This window comes from Vombatus ursinus, unplaced genomic scaffold, assembly GCF_900497805.2.
Source record: "Vombatus ursinus unplaced genomic scaffold, bare-nosed wombat genome assembly UNPS02014863.1, whole genome shotgun sequence".
Classification (NCBI taxonomy): Eukaryota; Metazoa; Chordata; class Mammalia; order Diprotodontia; family Vombatidae; genus Vombatus; species Vombatus ursinus.
In genome coordinates this window covers 15,784,885-15,796,421 of record NW_020954641.1, presented here as the reverse complement: position 1 = coordinate 15,796,421, position 11,537 = coordinate 15,784,885, and positions in this window count along the sequence as shown.

Genomic DNA, 11,537 nt, shown 5'->3' with positions numbered 1-11,537 from the left:
GAAGGAAGGAAGGAAGGAAGGAAGGAAGGAAGGAAGGAAGGAAGGAAGGGAGCAAGGGAGGAAGGAAGGAAGGAAGGAAGGAAGGAAGGAAGGAAGGAAGGGAGCAAGGGAGGAAGGAAGGAAGGAAGGAAAGGAAGGAAGAAGGAAGGAAAGGAGGCTGGGCAGATCCAGGAACAGACACTTACTGACTCTGAGCTCACTCAGAAACCCTATCTTACCTCTTATACTATAAACAACCATACTGCACAAACAGATCAAAAAACACAACATAGGCTTATATATAAAAAACCACCCCTACACCTGATCTTGCTCCCTCTTTCCAGTGCTGTGGAAACCCTGGCTCCAGGTTCTGGAAGTTTTCTTGGACATCAACAGCCTGATTGAACACATCCCTTAAGTAGCAAAATCCTAGTGGAGTCTCCAATCCAAAAGCATCAAGGTTGCAAAACTCTGAAATGCTGATGCCAGCAAATAACAGGCTCTGAACTTCTAGTCCAGAGGAACAGAAGTAGTGGGCCAAGTCACCATGCATGTAGGGGATTGTGTAGCTCTCAACCAAGCCTAAGGGAAAGAAAATAGCACCCAGCTTGGCATCAGTTCTGACCACACAAAAGTCAGATGAAGCAAATGAAGCAGGCTAATGAACTGAGCTACATAGTGTGAGGGAGACCAAGATACTTTGAGATCCAAGGAAATCATATTCAGAAGGAAGTCAGAACATGAGTGATAAGGAAAATAAGGAGGAAGAAAAAAAAAGACTGAAACTAACAAAAACTTCAGGAAAAAAAAACCTCAAAGACTTGGAACATAAACAGTTAAATCAACAGAGAAAACCATAACAAGAGAAGGAAACATAGCATCCCAATTTAATAAATGATTTGACATCTATGAATACTGAAAAATAAAGGAAAATTATCCAACAGTTGACGATACAGAGGATATTATGGAATTTGAGGTGAACATCAAAGAACAACATGCTATTGCTCAGTGGCTTAAAAGAAAAATAAAAATTACAAGAGTTGAATTTATGTCCCACAGAGCAAAAATAATAATCATCACAGAAAAAAAAACTTGAATTTTCAATGGCAAGCCTTACCAAAGAAACAAAAGAGAGAACAATAAATTGGAAATGCAGATATACACAAGTGAAAAACCATCCAGAAGAAGAGAAATTAAGCAAAAAAAAAATTAAAGAAAATACATCCATTCTGCAAGCAAAACATACTGAACTTGAAGACAAGATATGGAGACACAATCTAAAAATCATAGATTTCCCAGTAGAATGTGACAGGACAAAACAAACAAACAAACAAACAAACAAACAAACAACAACCTTAGAATCATAATGTAGGAAATAAAACAAGAGAATTGTCCAGAACTTCTGAACATAGAAAATGAAATTCTAATGGAAAGAATTCACAGATCACTTTTATGGAGGGGAAAAAACACCAAGGCTAAGAACTTCAAGACACATATTAGTTAATTTAACAGTTCAATTCAGAAACAAGTTTTACAAGCCATCAGGAAAAAAAAAAAAACTTCAAATACAAAGGAAAGTGTATTTGCATAATGCAAAACTATCCTACATGCACCAAAAAAAGAAAAGAATTGAATAATGTTAAAGAAAATGGAATTTAAGATGAAACCCAAGGTGACCAATCCTGCAAACCTGCCCTTAACTATACAGAATAAAAGATGGACATTTAATACCTAAAAAGTTTGAAACATTTTTAGAAAGTCAGAAATGAAGAGATTATTTGCTCCCCAAAAAGCCCAAACAAAGAATATGCTGGAAGGATAAATAAATATAAGAGGTAAAAGTTAAAAAAAATAACTGAGGAAACATTAGACTATGTTTTTAGCAGAAGAGGGAAATAAAAAAAATAAAAATAGAAACAGATGGAGGAAAATTTAAACTTAACTCATAACTTTAAATGTAAATGGATTAAATGATTCAGTAAAATGAAAAAAGAGTGATAGATTAGATAAGAAGACAAAACCATGCAATTTGTTACTTTAAAAAAAAGCACATTGAAAAGATATACACAAAATAAAACTGAGGGGAGGAGAAAAAATTTGGAATTATTTAACTAAAGCAACTAAAATGTCTACTTTTTTTTCAAACCAGAGACTCCATTACAGAGATTTTTTTTACCCCAAGAATGCCATCAATAGGAAAAAAAAGTCCTCCTATACTCCAAAATATTCATACCAGCATATTTTATGAGAGCTAAGAACTGGAAACAAAATGCCCATTATTTGAGGAATGGATAAACAAATCATGGTATATGAATGTAATGAAATATTGCTTTGCAATAAGAAATGGTGTGTGTGATGAATACACAGAATGATGGAAAGATCTTTATTAACTAATACAGAGTGAAGTAAATAGAGCCAAGAAAAAAAAAATACAAATGAACTTTAAAAAGGTACATAAAAAAAAACAATTATGCACCTAAATCTAAAGTAAATGTAACAAAATTATAAAGAAAAATGTTGGTCTTAAATGAAGACATCTGAGAAGGAACCAGCAATCTACCTTTTGGAGGAGGTGGGAGGTCCATGGTTATTACATACTACATATGTTTATGGACTTTTTAAATGTATTAATAAGTTATGTTAGATTTTTTTTTCCTCTCTAAAAAATAGTAGGTGACATTTAGGTTGGATCTCTGGGAGGGGGAGGAATACATAAGATACTGTGGTTATGGGAAAATATTAGTAGAAACTTACAAAATTAAGTGGAAAGGGAGAGGAGGAGGAAGAAGAAGAAGAGGAGGAGGAGGAGGAGGAAGAAGAAGAAGAAAAAGAAGAGAAGGAGAGAGAAAGAAAGAGAGAGAGAGAGAGAGAGAGAGAGAGAGAGAGAGAGAGAGAGAAGGAAGTCTAGGACACCCAGAACTGGAAGAAAGGAAAGAAGGTAGGAAGGAAAGAAGGAAGGGAGGAAGGAAGAAAGGAATGAAGGAAGGAAGGAAGGAAGGAAGGAAGGAAGGAAGGAAGGAAGGAAGGAAGGAAAGAAGGAAGGAAGAAAGGAAGAAAATAAAACATTTGGCCACAATTTAAAATGACAATATGAGCTATGGTTTAGGACAGAAAGCACAAATTTTCTTATAAAAGTCGACACTATTAAAAAGTGTCTATAAGCATAGAAAGAACAAAATCTCAAAGATGCAACAAGAAATAGTACTATAAATGCAAGTAATTACAAAACTGGGAATGGATTTGTGTTTTTTATAAATGAAAATTAATGATCTTAAAAAAAATTCAAAGAGACACCCTAAAGATCATTGGATTCAAGAAAAACAAACAAAAATGAAGAAATCAAAACCCTAAATTTCATTTTTAGGGAAAGCAAAAAATATTTCAAGCTACAATCCTATATCATAAAAAAAATTAGATGATTATTCATTACTTACTTGTTTAACAGAGATGATTGAAGTATTATATTAAAGACTATGATTGGGGGCAGCTAGGTGGTGCAGTGAGTAGAGCTCTGGCATTGGAGTCAGGAGGACCTGAGTTCAAATCCAGCCTCAGACACTTAACATTTACTAGCTGTGTGACCCTGGGCAAGTCACTTAACCCTGATTGCCTCACCAAATAGCAAAAAAAAAAAAAAAAAAAAAAGGCTATGATTAATACTGCATTCAGAGGCTACATCGAGAAACCAGGAGGCTTTCTACTCTTTAGAGTGACGGAAAGCTCTGATTGGTAAATGTGGTGTACTGCTTTGGTTCCTTTTTGTTTTTTTTGCTTAAGTGTTTTTCTTTGAGAAGGCAGAGCATTAAATTAGGGATAGGTATGCATATTAAGATATGTGTCTGTTGTGAGGAAACTAAGCAATAAAAATTGACATCCAAAAAAATCAACTTTCCTTTAAAATATCTCCTTGACTATGAAAGGGAACAATGAGAGAAAGGCTATGAGAATTGTTGATCAGATAGAAATATGTTATAGGAAGTAAAGATAGAGAGGAGGATAAAAATACATTTCTCTAAATATGGTACTAGATATGATGGTCATTAAAACAATTAAGGACGAAAAGAGGATTCATAAGCAATACTAATAGCACCTATGAAAGAAAAATGTAAAACGTATGAAATCCATAAAAGTATAATTAAGTAGACCTAGATAAAGACGAGTGATTGGATGTGTCTATGTCTGAGGGTGGAAATTAAGCATAGAGATTTTTTAAAAGCAAGGAAGTTATTTAGAGAATTCATACTTGGGCAAATAGATAGAAAAGGGCAAAAATATTTTTTGTGTATTTTGATGCAATAAAATTTGATTAATAAAGCAAATGGGAATTTAAAAATGTTAATAATGATAACTGAAATGAGTGGTAACCCAGATAAGTGGGCTGAGGAAAAATCATGAAAGTATTAGATATACTAATGAGAATGATAATAAAACAGCAGATCAAAATCAATGGAAGATGTACAAAGCAGTCCTTAGAACATTGTTTTGTTTTATTTTTGTTCATCTGTGAACAAAAATTTTCTTATTAGAAAAATAAGAGAAAATGAGAAATAAATAATTTTGTATGTAGTTTTAAATACCTGGAATATAAACAAAGCAATATTCTGAAAATCAATGCAAAGTAAAAAAATTGAAATTTCAAAGTTTTTTGAAAAGAATTTCAAACTAATGAAATAAATATCTTTTGAAAATTAAAAATGATAAATCATTGCTTTTTTGAGAGACAGAAAAAAAACATTTTTCCACATCAAACCTGAGAGAGAGGAGCATACAATTAATAGAAAAGAAATGGAATTTTTACAACCAGTGCCTCTGATAAGGGACTCATTTCTAAAATACATAGAGCACTAATTCAAATTTAAGAATACAAATTATTCCCCAATTGATAAATGATCAAAGGATATGAACAAGCAGTTTTCAGATGAACAAATTAAAGCTATCTATAGTCATATGAAAACATGCTCTAAATCACTATTGATTGGAGAAGTGCAAATCAAAACAACTCTGAGGTACCACATCACACCTATCAGATTGGCTAACATGACAGAACAGGAAAATGATAAATGTTGGAGAAGATGTGGGAAAATCAGAACATTAATACATTATTGGTGAAGTTGTGAACTGATCCAACCATTCTAGAGAGCAATTTGGAACTATGCCCAAAGGGCTATAAAATTGTGCATAGCCTTTGGCCCAGCAATACCACTTCTAGGGCTGTATCCCAAAGAAATCATAAAAATATTTATAACAGCTTTTTCTGTGGTGACAAAGAATTGGAAATTGAGGGGGGTACACATCAATTGAGGAATGGCTGAACAAGTTGTAGTATATGAATGTAATGGAATACTATTGTGCTATAATAAATGATGAGCAAGTGGACTTCAGAAAAACTTGGAAAGACTTGTATGGACTGATGCTGAGTGAGGTGAGCAAAACCAGGAGAACATTGTACATAAGTAACAGCCACGTTGTGCAATGACTAACTTTGATAGACTTAGCTCTTCTCAGCAATGCAAGGATCTAAGACATCTCCAAAAGTCTCATAATGGAAAATGCCATCCATATCCAGAGAAAGTACTATGGAGTTTGAATGCAGATGGAAGCATACCATTTGCTTTTTTTTTCTGTTTTGTTTCTTCTTTCTATTGGTTCTAATTCTTCTTTAAAACATGACTAATGTGAAAATATGTTTAATAGGAATGTATATGTAGAGCCTATATCAGATTGCATGCCATCTTGGGCGGGGGGAAGATGGGGAGAAAGAAGAAAATTTAAAACTCAAAAGCTTACAGAAGTGATTGCTGAAAACTAAAAGTACATTAATTAAAAAAAGAAATGAGTGGAAAACTCAGTCAGATGTACACAATTAAATAACAGTAATACTGAAAAGTTAAAAGAATGAAGACCTATAAATAAAAACATAGATTAACTCAATAAAGCAGTAAATAGAGAGTGTAAGCCATTCAATCTCAAAAAGAAAAATCGAAAAAATCATAAAATCTCACATTAAAAATAATCTTCATCCATTTTGATTTAAAAGTGAGTATTATCTGATATACAATAAAAAAGATAATCATTATACTATGTAAACTGTTCTCAAAAATAAAGAAGGCATTCTACCAAACTCTATGATAAAAATATGGTCCTTGGGGGCAGCTAGGTGGTGCAGTGGATAGAGCACCAGCCCTAAAGTCAGGAGGATGTGAGTTCAAATCCGGCCTCAGACCAAACACTTAACACGTACTAGCTGTGTGATCTTGGGCAAGTCACTCAACCCCGTTTGCCTCACTAAAAAAAAAAATTAAAAAAATGTGGTCCTTGTATTCAAACCAGACACAGACAAAGATTAGAAGGGAAACCTATAGGTCAACATCTCTAATTCATATAGATACACATTTTTAAAAAGTATTATTAGGAAGTCTACAGTCATGCATATGAAAATTCATTATGAAAAAGTTGGATTTATGTAAAAAATGATGGTTCAATGTTTGGGTAACATTATAATATTTAATCAGATTTATAATGAAATTATATTAATATATGTAGCAAAAGCCTTAGATAAAATAAGCCATGCACTGATGTTCAATAAAGAAACACTGAAATGCACAGGAAGAAAGGATATTTCCTCAGTATTAACAAATGGGCAGAAGAAAATGTACTCCGTACTCTACAATCAATATTTGATAAACCCAAGACCATAAATGACTTGTAAGGGAATATATTTGCCAAGAACTGATAGAAAAACTGAAAAATAATTTGTAGTAAATATATTTAGAACATCAACTTATACCACATTGTTCTCAATTAAGTTCAAAATGGATTCATTATCCAAATACTTTTTTTTTAAATGCCAGTACCATATACTGTATCCCAAAACATAATGGGAAGTTATATCTTTTATATCTCCATATATATTAAATATTAAATGTTAAGAATCATAACAAGGACAGATTCCTGAGGTACTTTGACTCCACTAAGATGACATTGATCCATTATTTACTATTCTTTCGATTTGATCATTCAGTGAATTATCTATGTATATATACACATATACATATATATATGTGTATTTGTATGTATGTGTGTGTCTGTGTGTGTATCTGTTTGCCTGTGTGTGTGTGTGTGTGTGTGTGTAATATAAAGTATTTCTTTCTATCTTGGCTATAAGAAAAACTTCAAAAACTTGTGTACAAATGTTGACAACGTCACTCTGATAGACAAAGTTAGTACCTCCATCAATCAATCAATAAATAAATAAAGTAGATATTATTGGTCAGGGACAGCTAGGTTGTACAGTGAATACAGTACCAGATCTGAAGTCAGGAAAGCCTGAGGTCAAATCCATCCTCAGACCCTTCCTAGCTGTGTGTCCTTTGACAAGTCACTCAACCCTGTTTGCCTCAGTTTACTCATCTGTAAAAATAAGCAGGAGAAGAAAATAGCAAACCACTCCAGTATCTTTGCCAAGAAACTCCAAATAGGATCACAAAGATTTGGATGTGATTGAAATGACTAAACAAAAATTGTTTGAGTGGTCAACTTCCTCTTGATGAAGCTATGTTGGCTCTTAATGATCAGAACTTTATTTTTCAATGCTTAAAAACTCTTACTTTAATATCATACATTTAAATCCTGAGGTTAAAATTAATTTACATATATTAAACTCTTTTTTATGTAATGGGCAAAGCTTTTGCCACTCCCATTGCTCCTCTGTCATTCTCTATCATGTTTCAAAGATTACTAATAGTTATGTAGCAGTCATATGCACTATTTACTGTGATACTCTAGTATGTAGTTCATTAAGTCCTAGTGACTTAAACTAATTGATGGCAGTTAGCTGATCTTTTACTATGTCTTTGTGGGTTCTCATTATGGACTGTTCATTTAGACATCCAATTATATACTGTGATCATTTTACTATCTTTATACATGCACATCTCATTTTATCATGTCACACTTTGCATTTTCCTTCTTGAAATACAGCTTGTTAAGCTATTACCTTTACATAACATATTAAAGGCTTTAAATATGTGAATCATAATTTCACGTAAAACTTCCACTTATCAAGATCATTGTACCACCTAAATATACATAACTTATTAAACCTGTGTTTCTTATAACCTCTTAAACTTCCCATTATATTTTAATAATATGCATATCTCATTACAACCTTTTGGACATTTCCTTCATTATACACTTACAAATATTCTTCACATATTTAATATAAATGTCTTAGGTATTTGGGGTTATAATAGCATCATTTAATGATTCTTACCTTTAAATGTATTATGGTAGGGTTATTTCCCTGATTTTTCTCTTTTTTATTACTTTCTTCTGTAAAATTATTCAAAACCTCTGAGGCAATAGTTTTGGAATATATTACAGAGCAATATATAACAAATAGACTGTATATTACTAATACAGTTTTATTCTCTCAATAAAGTGTTTTATTACTCTATTTAAGGATGGCAACTTATGTGAATCTATTGATTTTATTTGTTCAATATTTTAAGTGATAGTTTTAATATAAATAAAAGATTCTGAAAAAAGCACTTTCATGATATCAACATTATAGTCAAAGATCTGCCAAATGATGTTGTCATACATTTAAGATATTTTAAATGTATTTTTACATTAAATATTACATTTTATTTTAATTTTAACCATCATCATTTAAAATGTTGAATTCTAAATTCTCTCCCACCTTCCTGCCCCTCCCTCTGACCCATTGAAAAAGTAAACAATATGCTATTAATTATATATATGAGGTCATGGAGAAAATGTTTTCACATTAGCCTGACTGCAAAACAAAACAAAACAAATCAAAAAAATGTGAAAAAAAATAAAGCATATATTTGGAGGTGGTACCTCAGAGGAGTTTTAATTCACATTTCTCTAGTTATCAGTGATAACTAGATATCTTCTGAAAACTTCCTGTTCTTATCTTTTGATCATTTATCAATTAGTTAATGTTTCTCATTTTCACTCATTGGGCTCACTTCCCTATATATTTGGGAAATGAAACCTATATTAGAAAAAATTGCTGTATGTTTCCCCAGTTTCCTGCAAAGTAATTTCAGGTATGGTAGAAGAGCTCTAATACCTGGGCAGAGGGGATAGATTGGGTCAGAAACTTCTTGAGGAACTTAGGGAATCTTCTAAAATAAGGTGAAAAGTGAGGGTATGGTAGACATAGAGGGACAGCCAGTACAAAATCTCTAGAAAGAGAGGTCACAGCCAGATTGTAAAGGACTTTCAATGGGGAGCAATTTTCATTTTATCCTAGATGCAACAGGCAGATCCTGGAACTTTTAGAGAAATGTCAGCACATAGTTTGACATAACTTAGGGGTATCAACTAGGCAGTTAAAGATGTATTAGAAAGGGAAGAGACTCAAGGCAGGGATACCAATTAGTAAGCTTTCATGATAGTACAAGTGGGAGGTGATAGATGTGAGAAATGTTGTAGAGGTAGACTTTACAAGACAGGAAATTAATGAGTGTGGGGAAGAGAAGAGAAAGGAAAACTAGAGGATTACTTCCAAATTTTGAGTATTAGTAACTTGAGGATTCATAGCATTCTTAAAGGATATGGAGGTTTGGATGAGGGTAAGGTTTGGGGAAAATTAAAATGAGTTTTGTTTTGGACAGGTTAAGTTTAAGGTAATTATTAAAAATAGCTATAGATATGTAGCAAACAATTTGATGACACTAATTTGAACTTCGAGAAAGATGAGAGCTGGATATCTAGATTAGAAATATATCTATATAAAGGTGATAATTGGGCAGCTAGGCGGCGCAGTGGATAGATCACTGGCCCTGAAGTCAGGAGGACCTGAGTTCAAATCTGACCTCAGACCAAACACTTGACATTTACTAGCTGTGTGACCCTGGGCAAGTCACTTAACCCCAAATTGCCAAAAAATAAAAAAAAATTGGGGCAGCTAGGTGGCGCAGTGGATAGAGCACTGGCCCTGAAGTCAGGAGGACCTGAGTTCAAGTCTAGCCTCAGACCAAACACTTGCCACTTACTAGCTGTGTGACCCTGGGCAAGTCACTTAACCCCAATTGCCTAAAAAAAATAAAAAAATAAAAATAAAGGTGATAATTGATCCCATGAAAGCTCACAGGATATATGAGAGAAAGAGGGTAGAGAGAAAAGATGAGAAGGACCAAAACAGAGCCATGTTGTATTCTCATGCATTTGAGACAGAGTGTGAAGGAAGATCCTGCAAACTAGAGAAAGACCAGTCCAACAGGGAGGAAAAGAAACATTACAGAATAGTATCATTGGAAACCTAAGGATTATATAATCTAAGAAGAAGAATGGGTTAACAACATTAAAAGTTGCAGAAAGTTTAAGATAAATATTGAGAAAAGACCACTGGATTTGAAAGTTTTGTGAGAATTTATCACGCATTTACTCCATGTCTGGTACATGGGACAGGGTGCTAAATCTTTATTGAATGGCACTTGAGACAGAAGTTACTGAATGAGAATGATATTCATCTGAGGTCACAGAATCAACCTAAAACAGTCACTGGCCTATATCCAGTCATTGCAATTGGTTCTAAACCAGCTGTGGGGAAGCCTGACCTTTTAAGGAAAGGAAACTGAGCTCTCCCTTTTCACACATCTTGATATTTCATGAAAAATATGGTAATAGTTAATGCTTAAAAGTCTAGAAGGTTTCTCGCAAAGTGGGAAAACAGTAGAAATACTCAAGGTATAAACAAAATGACTTAGGTTTGGGACAGGAAGTTTATTCCTATATGAAAGCAATGATAACCATGACGATCAATTAAAAAATGAATAAATTATCACATCAACATTAGAACCAACTTTGGTAATTTAACTTATTACTACTGGAAGACTCTTATGGGAGGCTGAAAGTTAAGTTTTATGAGTAGTTAAACAGTTTTGCTCAGTAGCACTTGCCATTTGTGTTTCTTTTTGGTGTCATGTATCTCAAACTTGATCATCTTTTCCACTGGAATCTCACATACCAACTCTTTGCTTCAATTCCTTACATTTACTTGCTTAATACTTCTTCTGACCCTGATCTTGTTTTTTGGACTTCAAAACCATGCCTTTGCTACTGTCTCATCTTGGAACTTCCCTCTTTGCTGATCCAACCACACCTGTGGCCTTCTCATTCTAGATTATCATTCCAAGAGTCTTACCCTCTTCTTCCAAAAGTAAGTTACTCTGAAGGCCTCCATTTTGGGCAAGGAACCAGACAGGCCATCCTTCATATCTCTCTGAGCTCTGATTCTGACTTTCCATACTGTAAAACCATGACCCTATTCTAGATACATTAATCTCTACCTCTCTCAGTCCTCTAACTTTTCACTTCTCTTTTTTATGCCTTTCCCCATTAGAATGTAAGTTTCTTAAGGATGGTTTCTGTCTTTCTGTTATATGTGTATGTCCAACTCATAAAATAGTAGCTGGCACATAGTAAGAACTAAAAAAAAATCCTGCTTCCTTTCTCTTTCCTTCCTTCCTTCCCTTTTTCCTTCCTTCCTTCCTTCCTTCCTTCCTTCCTTCCTTCCTTCCTTC